Source organism: Triticum dicoccoides, chromosome 4B (assembly GCF_002162155.2).
Source record: "Triticum dicoccoides isolate Atlit2015 ecotype Zavitan chromosome 4B, WEW_v2.0, whole genome shotgun sequence".
In the NCBI taxonomy this organism is placed as follows: Eukaryota; Viridiplantae; Streptophyta; class Magnoliopsida; order Poales; family Poaceae; genus Triticum; species Triticum dicoccoides.
This window is the reverse complement of record NC_041387.1, coordinates 152,042,768-152,052,121: the sequence shown is the minus strand read 5'-3', so window position 1 is coordinate 152,052,121 and position 9,354 is coordinate 152,042,768.

The following is a 9,354-nucleotide window of genomic DNA, read 5'->3' as shown; positions in this document are numbered from 1 at the left end:
GCTATCTCTAATGCATAACCCCAAAACGATATTGGTAAATCGGTAAGAGACATCATTGATCGCACCATATCAAATAAAGTGCGGTTATGACGTTTGGACACACCGTTACGCTGTGGTGTTCCACGTGGCATGAGTTTGTGAAACTATTCCACATTGTTTTAACTGAAGGCCAAACTCGTAACTCAAATATTTATCTCCATGATTAGATCGTAGAAATTTTATTTTTTTGTTACAATGTTTTTCCACTTCACTCTGAAATTCTTTGAACCTTTCAACCGTTTCAGACTTATGTTTCATCAAGTAGATATACCCATATCTGCTCAAATCATCTATGAAGGTTAGAAAATAATGATACCCGCCATGAGCCTTAATATTCATTGGTTTGCATACATCAGTATGTATTATTTCCAACAAGTTTGTTGCTCATTCCATTGTTCCTGAAGAACGGAGTTTTATTCATCTTGCCAACAAGGCACGATTTGCAAGCATCAAATGATTCATAACCAAGTAATTCCAAAAGTCCATCTTTATGGAGTTTCTTCATGCGCTTTACACCGGTATGACCCAAACGGCAGTGCCACAAATAAGTTGCACTATCATTATCAACTTCTCATCTTTTGGCATCATTATGAATATGTGTATCATTACGATCGAGATCCAACAAACTATTTTCATTGGATGTATGACCATCGAAGGTTTTATTCATGTAAACAGAACAACAATAATTCTCTAATTTTAAATGAATAACCATATTAAAATAAACATGATCAAATCATATTCATGCTCAACACAAATGCCAAACAACATTTATTTAGATTTAACACTAATCCCTAAAGTATGGGGAGTGTGCGATGATGATCATATCAATCTTGGAACTACTTCCAACACACATCGTCACTTTACCCTCAACTAGTCTCTGTTTATTCTGTAACTCCTGTTTCGAGTTACTATTTTTTAGCAACCGAAAAAGTATCAAATACCCAGGGTCTACTATAAACACTAGTAAGGTACACATCAATAACCTATATATCAAATATACCCTTGTTCACTTTGCCATCCTTCTTATCCACCAAATATTCAGGGCATTTCTGCTTCAAGTGACCGTTTCCTTTGCAGTAGAAGCACCCAGTTTCAGGCTTTGGTTCAGCTTTGGGATTCTTCACGGGAGTGACAACTTTCTTGCCAATGTACTTGAAGTTTCCCTTTCTTCCCCTTTGCCCTTTTCTTGAAACTAGTGGTCTTGTCAATCATCAACACTTGATGCTCTTTCTTGATTTCTACCTTCGTCGATTTCAACATCACGAAGAGCTTAGGAATCGTTTTCGTCATCCCTTCCATACTGTAGTTCATCATGAAGTTCTAGTAACTTGGTGATGGTGACTAGAGAACTCTGTCAATCACTATCTTATCTACAAGATTAACTCCCACTTGATTCAAGCGATTGTAGTACCCAGACAATCTGAGCACATGCTCACTAGTTGAGCAATTCTCCTCCATCTTTTAGCTATAGAACTTGTTGGAGACTTCATATCTCTCAACTCGGGTATTTGCTTGAAATATTAAATTCAACTCCTGGAACATCTCATATGGTCCATGACATTCAAAACGTCTTTGAAGTCCCGATTCTAAACCGTTAAGCATGGTGCACTAAACTATCAAGTAGTCAGCATATTGAGCTAGCCAAACATTCATAACGTGTGTATCTACTCCTGCAATAGGTCTGTCACCTAGCGGTGCATCAAGGACATAATTCTTCTATGCAGCAATGAGGATAAACCTCAGATCATGGAACTATTCCGCATTATTGCTACTATCATCTTTCAACTTAGTTTTCTCTAGGAACACATATAAAACATAGGGAAGCAACAATGCGAGCTATTGATCTACAACATAATTTGCAAAATACTACCAGGACAAAGTTCATGATAATTTAATGTTCAATTAATCATATTACTTAAGAACTCCCACTTAGATAGACATCCCTATAATCATCTAAGTGATCACGTGATCCAAATCAACTAAACTATGTCCGATCATCACGTGAGATGGAGTAGTTTTCAATGGTGAACATCACTATGTTGATCATATCTACTATATGATTCAAGCTCGACCTTTCGTTCTCATTGTTCCGAGGCCATATCTGTTTATGCTAGGCTCATCAAGTTTAACCTCAGTATTCCGTGTGTGCAACTGTTTTGCACCCGTTGTATTTGAACGTAGAGCCTATCACACCCGATCATCACTTGGTGTCTCAGCACGAAGAACTTTCGCAATAGTGCATACTCAGGGAGAACATTTATACCTTGAAATTTAGTGAGAGATCATCTTATAATGCTACCATCAATCGAAGCAAAATAAGATGTATAAAGGATAAACATCACATGCAATCAATATGAGTGATATGATATGGCCATCATCATCTTCTGCTTGTGATCTCCATCTCCAAAGCACCGTCATGATCACCATCGTCACCGCTGCGACACCTTGATCTCCGTCGTAGCATCATTGTCGTCTTGCCAACTATTGCTTCTACGACTATCGCTACCGCTTAGTGATAAAGTAAAGCAATTACAGAGCAATTGCATTGCATACAATAAATCGACAACCATATGGCTCCTGCCAGTTGCCGATAACTCGGTTAAAAAACATGATCATCTCATACAATAAAATATAGCATCATGTCTTAACCATATCACATCACAACATGCCCTGCAAAAACAAGTTAGACGTCCTCCACTTTGTTGTTGCAAGTTTTACGTGGCTGCTATAGGCTGAGCAAGAACCGTTCTTACATACGCATCAAAACCACAATGATAGTACGTCAAGTTAGTGATGTTTTAACCTTCACAAGGACCGGGCGTAGCCACACTCGGTTCAACTATAGTTGGAGAAACTGACACCCGCCAGCCACCTGTGTGCAAAGCACGTCAGTAGAACCAGTCTCGTGTAAGCGTACGCGTAATATCGGTCCAGGCCGCTTCATCAAACAATACCGCCGAACCAAAGTATGACATGTTGGTAAGCAGTATGACTTGTATCGCCCACAACTCACTTGTGTTCTACTCGTGCATATAACATCTATGCATAAAACCAGGCTCTGATACCACTGTTGGGGAACATAGTAATTTCAAAAATTTCCTACGCATATGCAACATCATGTTGATGCACAACAACGAGAGGGGAGAGTGTTGTCCACGTACCCTCGTAGACCGAAAGCGGAAGCGTTAGCACAATGCGGTTGATGTAGTCGTATGTCTTCACGATCTGACCGATCAAGTACCAAACGTACGGCACCTCCGAGTTCAGCACACGTTCAGCTCGATGACGTCCCACGAACTCCGATCCAGCAGAGCTTTGCGGGAGAGTTTCGTCAGCATGACGGCATGATGACGGTGTCGATGATGCTACCGACGCAGGGCTTCGCCTAAGCACCGCTATGATATTACCGATGTGGAATATGGTGGAGGGGGGCACCGCATACAGCTAAGAGATCAATTGTTGTGTCTAGAGGTGCCCCCTGCCCCCCGTATATAAAAGACGGAGGGAGAGGCCGGCCCTAGAGGAGGGCGCATCAGGTGTGGGGAGTCCTACTAGGACTCCCAAGTCCTAGTAGGATTCCCCTTCCCTTTCCGGAGTAGGAGAGAAGGAAAGAGGGGGAAAGGGAGAAGGTAAAGGGGGTTGCACCCCTTGTCCAATTCGGACCAGAGGGGGGGCACGCGCCTCCTTCCTTTTGGCCTCTCTCCTCTATTCCCGTATGGCCCAATAAGGCCCATATACTCCCCAGCGAATTCCCGTAACTCTCCGGTACTTCGAAAAATACCCTTCGAGACTCCTCGTCATGTCCCCGATCTCATCCGGGACTCCGAACTACCTTCGATACATCAAAACACATAAACTCATGATACCGATCATCACCGAACATTAAGCGTGCGGACCCTACGGGTTCGAGAACTATGTAGACATGACCGAGACATGTCTCCGGTCAATAACCAATAGCGGAACCTGGATGCTCATATTGGCTCCCACATATTCTACGAAGATCTTTATCGGTCATACCGCATAACAACATACATTGTTCCTTTTGTCATCGGTATGTTACTTGCCCGAGATTCGATCGTCGGTATCTCAATACCTAGTTCAATCTCGTTACCGGCAAGTCTCTTTACTCGTTATGTAATGCATCATCCCACAACTAACTCATTAGTCACATTGCTTGCAAAGCCTATAGTGATGTGCATTACCGAGATGGCCCAGAGATACCTCTCCGACAATCGGAGTGACAAATGCTAATCTCAAAATACGCCAACTCAAGATGTACCTTCGGAGACACCTGTAGAGCACCTTTATAATCACGCATTTACGTTGTGATGTTTGGTAGCACACAAAGTGTTCCACTGGTAAACGGGAGTTGCATAATCTCATAGTCATAGGAACATGTATAAGTCATGAAGAAAGCAATAGCAACATAATAAACGATCAAGTGCTATGCTAACGGAATGGATCAAGTCAATCACAACATTCTCCTAATGATGTGATCCCGTTAATGAAATGACAACTCATGTCTGTGGCTAGGAAACTTAACCATCTTTGATTCAATGAGCTAGTCAAGTAGAGGCATACTAGTGACACTATGTTTGCCTATGTATTCACACATGTATTATGTTTACGGTTAATACAATTCTAGCATGAATAATAAACATTTATCATGAAGTAAGGAAATAAATAATAACTTCATTATTGCTTCTAGGGCATATTTCCTTCAGCCCTGAGGGCGCTCCCAGCTGAAAGAAACTCGAAAGGCATCACCTGATACCATTGTAGAAGGTGTGTTGCACTAGCTGAAGGTGCACGGTGAAGAGGCCGATCCTCACAAGCTGCCGGAGCCCCGAGCGTCGGGAGGCTCTGAGGGTCCGGGCGGTTCCTCGAGGACCATCTCCATCTCCGCCAGGACCGCATGATGCCTGGCCTCCTGAGCCGCCAGAATGATGCACAGGTGGCACTGATGAGTAGCAGCCGCATTTAGCAGGCCGAAAGGCATGCGAACGTAGATGTGCGGCAGACCCTCACAGCATCCCACGCGCGAAGGCCAGAGGTGCTCCTGAGACGCGGTTCGGCTGAGCCTTGGGTAGTCGATGCAGACGCGCAGCCTGCCATCCTCGTCTGGATAGGGGCTACGCCAGTCAGGCGGCGGTCGCCGCGTATGACTCTTGATTCCTGAAGCTCCTGAGTGGTCTTGGTGATGAACTCCTGAGGGTTGGGCCTTCCTTGCCCCATGCCTTCCTGAGGGAGACGTGCTGCGAAGCACGCCTCCAAGTGGTGCCCGAGCGCCTCCCTCGTGATCTTGGCAAAGTCTGAGGCCCTCCAGAAGAGAGCCCCTGAGCCCTGCCCGAGGAGGGCGCCGGGCGCGCCTTCCTATCCGATGGAGGGAGGCGCCCCTTGCACGGGCACAGATCCTGATGCGACACCTCCGGAGATGCCAACCTCCTGAGGCCTTGAGCAGGGCGATGTCTTCTTCTTCTTGGGAACTGCCTCAGGAGGGTTCTCGCTCTTGCTGTCTAGATCCTCGATTGATGCAGCTTGGAAGGCGCGCTCGAGGGAGCACACCTCATCCATCTCTTCACAGGGGACTGTGATGATTCCGCTGCTTCCTGGCATCTTGAGGACGTTGTAACCATGGTGGGTCACCAACATGAACTTGGCTAGGGCTAGAACCCGAGGATGGCATTGTATGGCAGGTGAATGTGGGCGACGTCGAAGTCGATGAGCTCGGTACGGTAGTTTTTGCACTGCCCGGAGGTGACAGGGAGGCGGACCTGCCCTATCGGTGTGGTGGAGCCTTCAGTATCTCCTGAGAAAGGCTTGCTAGGCTGAACTTGATTGTATGGCTGTCAGGACCCCGACTCAATGCCACATCGATCTAGCATGTAACACCCCATATCACTTTGCGGCCTCACGCACGGTATTCCCACGGGTGTCGCCTTACCTTTGCCCGGGACCGTTTGCGTCTTTTGGCACACGTATATGATAGTGTCGCTAGCATCCATATGGTAAGGAGCCCGGGCTGACATGGCTAGTCGTAAACCCAAAGTGGCACAAACTTACAGGGACAGGCATCCATGACCCAACATCGAACGTGTCGGTCATCAGCGAGTGAATCCAGGCTGTAGCACTGGGCTAGCAGGACTCCGGTGAACCGGGCTGTAGCGGGCTAACAGGACTCCGGTATTCATCGCGTGACATTTCCCCGAAGGGACAGACACAGGAACGAAGAAGGACACATGCCAGCCAGCCTAAGTGTTCCGGAGCAGTAGCAAGCTACCATGGCTCGGTGGAAACACTAGGAGACATTTCCCGGTAAGAGAGGCTACTAAAGATAAACAACTAGATAGTCAGATCCCACACATACCAAGCATTTCAATAACATACACACAATATGCTCGATATGTGCAATACAACATGGCATCACAAAATGACTCTACGACTCAAGTATTTATTCAATAGGCTCCGAGGAGCGAGATATTACAAACATGGGTCTCATGACCCAACACTCAGAGCATACAAATCAAAGCACAAGCGGAAGCTATCATGTCTGAGTACAGACATCTATAAATGAAAAAGGCTGAGAAGCCTGACTATCTACCAGATCCTGCCGAGGGCACAAGATCGTAGCTGAGGTAACAAGCTAAACGCCGAAGTCCACGCGGAACTACTAGTGAGACTGAAGTCTCTCTGCAAAACATAAAATAGGCAAACGTGAGTACAAATGTACCCAGCAAGACTTACATCAGATCTATCTACATATGCATCATTATCAACAAGGGGGTGGAGGGGTTTGACTGCAGCAAGCCAGCTTTGACTCGGTGGCTATCCTGAACTACGACTGCAAGTAACTCTTTTGAAGTGGCGCACACGAGTCCACATATTCACCATATCAATACACCACTATGGATCCGCTCCCGTCTCCCTACGAGAACGCCATCCATAGCACTCACGCTTATCTTGCGCATTTTAAAGTATCCACTTTCACTTGTCTATGAACTATGCAAGGGGTCCAAGTTTCCATATCCGAGGAATCCGGCTATTCGAATAGATGATGTTAACCCTGCAGGGGTGTACTTCTTCACACACACTTTCGCCACTTATCGCCCTGTACACGTCATGTACCTCGGCAACCTTCAAGCGTAAGCCGGGCGAGGGAGTCGGCCACGACCTGACTAACCGAACAAGTCTCTAGTCTAGGTTTATCGCCTATTCGGGTTCCATCCGCAAGGAGATCCGGCCGGGGTGTCGCTTACGGCCCCAAACGATGTGTGCAGGGTTCCCAAGCCCACCAACCGGGTGCCACTTGGTACACCGGGCCACTGTGCCTAGTCTGTCCCAAGCCCACCTGTACCGGGTGCCACTTGGTAGACTACTAACACTACCTACAAACACCAGAAACTAGTTGCAACTCCTGGACAGAGATCATGTTGATTAATAAGTCGAGAGGGGCACTTAAGCATTCCAATGTGTGGTAGTAGCTGGTCATGGATCACAAACACAGAACTCAGTTCCTGAGGACGGCTGCAATGGGACAACCCACCATGTACTCCTACATGGCCTCTCACCGCTACCTTTACCAAATCGTGTTCACACACTTAGCTCACACACATTGGGACATGTTCACACGCCTCTGATTCATCCCCGATGAATCAGACCTGACACAACTCTAAGCAGTAGCAGGCATGACAAACAAGCATGAATGAGTAGGCACAACAGGGCTCAAACAACTCCTACTCATGCTAGTGGGTTTCATCTATTTATTGTGGCAATGACAGGTCATGCAGAGGATAAAGGGGTTCAGCTACCGCAGCAAGTAACAAGTATATCGTTGTTGTCCTAATGCAGTAAAAGAGAGCAGGAGCGAGAGAGTGGGATTTTATCGGAATGAACAAGGGGGTTTGCTTGCTTGGCACTTCTGAAGATAACATTGAGTCTTCATCAGTGTCAACGATCACATCATCGGTATCACGTCTATTGAGAGGGGACAAATACCGGCAACACAGAAGGGAACACAATCAATGCAATGCACAATATGATGCATGATCATGACATGGCAAAATGAATGTGTTTTGAGCTAATGCATCTAGCAACAAGTTAAATGGGGTTGGTTTGAATACAAGATTCAAATTCAAACTCCATATGTGATTATTTAAATGCCATTTAGTTGATTTGTGCTAAACAGCAGCTATAAGTTGTTCTAACATGCATGAAAATGGTACAGATGGATTCCTTGAATTTTTCTGATAATTTTTCATATATAAATTATTTAATTTGGAGTTACGGTTAATTTTCTATGATTTATTGAAGTTTAGGGCATTTTCTGAAATTATAAATCATTTCCTAATTTATTTTAATTCCAGAAAGGAATTATTGCGTCAGCATGACCTCATGCTGACCTCAGCAGGTCAACGGGCGCCGTCCAGGTCAAACTGACCTGTGGGACCCATATGTCAGCGTCACAGTTAGTTAACAGGGGGTTATCTGCTTAATTAAAGGATTGGGGGGGTCGGGGCCCACTGGTCAGTGTTAGTGGCTAATTGGGTTTAGTTAATGGCCTGGGGCCCACACGTCAGTGAGAGAGAGGGGAGGGTCAAACCGGGCAGTGGGTCAACCCACGCCGGTCGAGGGTCAACGGTCGCCGGCGTTTAGCCGCCGGCGAGTCCCGACGCGGTGGTGCGCTGCGGAAATGGCCTACAGAGCGTCGTTTGGCGCGCGGAGCACGACTACGGGATGCGGACGCTCGTCCGCATCCAACCAGGGTGGTGGCGCGGCCGGGGAGTGGCCGGAGAGTGGTCGGCGACGAGCTTTAGCGGCGGCCGGAGTTCGGATGAGTTGCGGGTTTGGTGTTGCAGCGCGCAAACGAACCAACTAACGCGCTAGCCATGCTCTGTGTGCAGCCTCGAGTTCGTTGGACGCTGGTGCGCGACCAAAAGGTCACCGGAGTGATGCCGGCGTCGAGCTCGTGCGGCGGTGGGTTTCGGCCTCGATGGAATCAGCGGCCAGAGCGGGAGGTAGGGCACGGGGAGAGGGGAAATCGGGTCAAAGGCTCACCGCGGAGCTGCAGGGAGGGTTAGTGGGCTCGGGGGTGCGCCGGAGTGGCCGAATCGACGGAGAAGGGCGCCGGGGCCGAAGCTTGGAGATGATGACGATGGCGGCTGCTCGGGGCCCTTCTGGTCGCGTGAGACGGCGAGGAGGACGAGGGCGGAACAGCGGAGCTTTGGGAGGCGTCGGGGAGGCGAGACGGTGGCTGTGGCCGCGCGAGCGCTGGTCGGCGGCGACGGCCTCCATTCGGTCGCGGGAGGGGAAACAGAG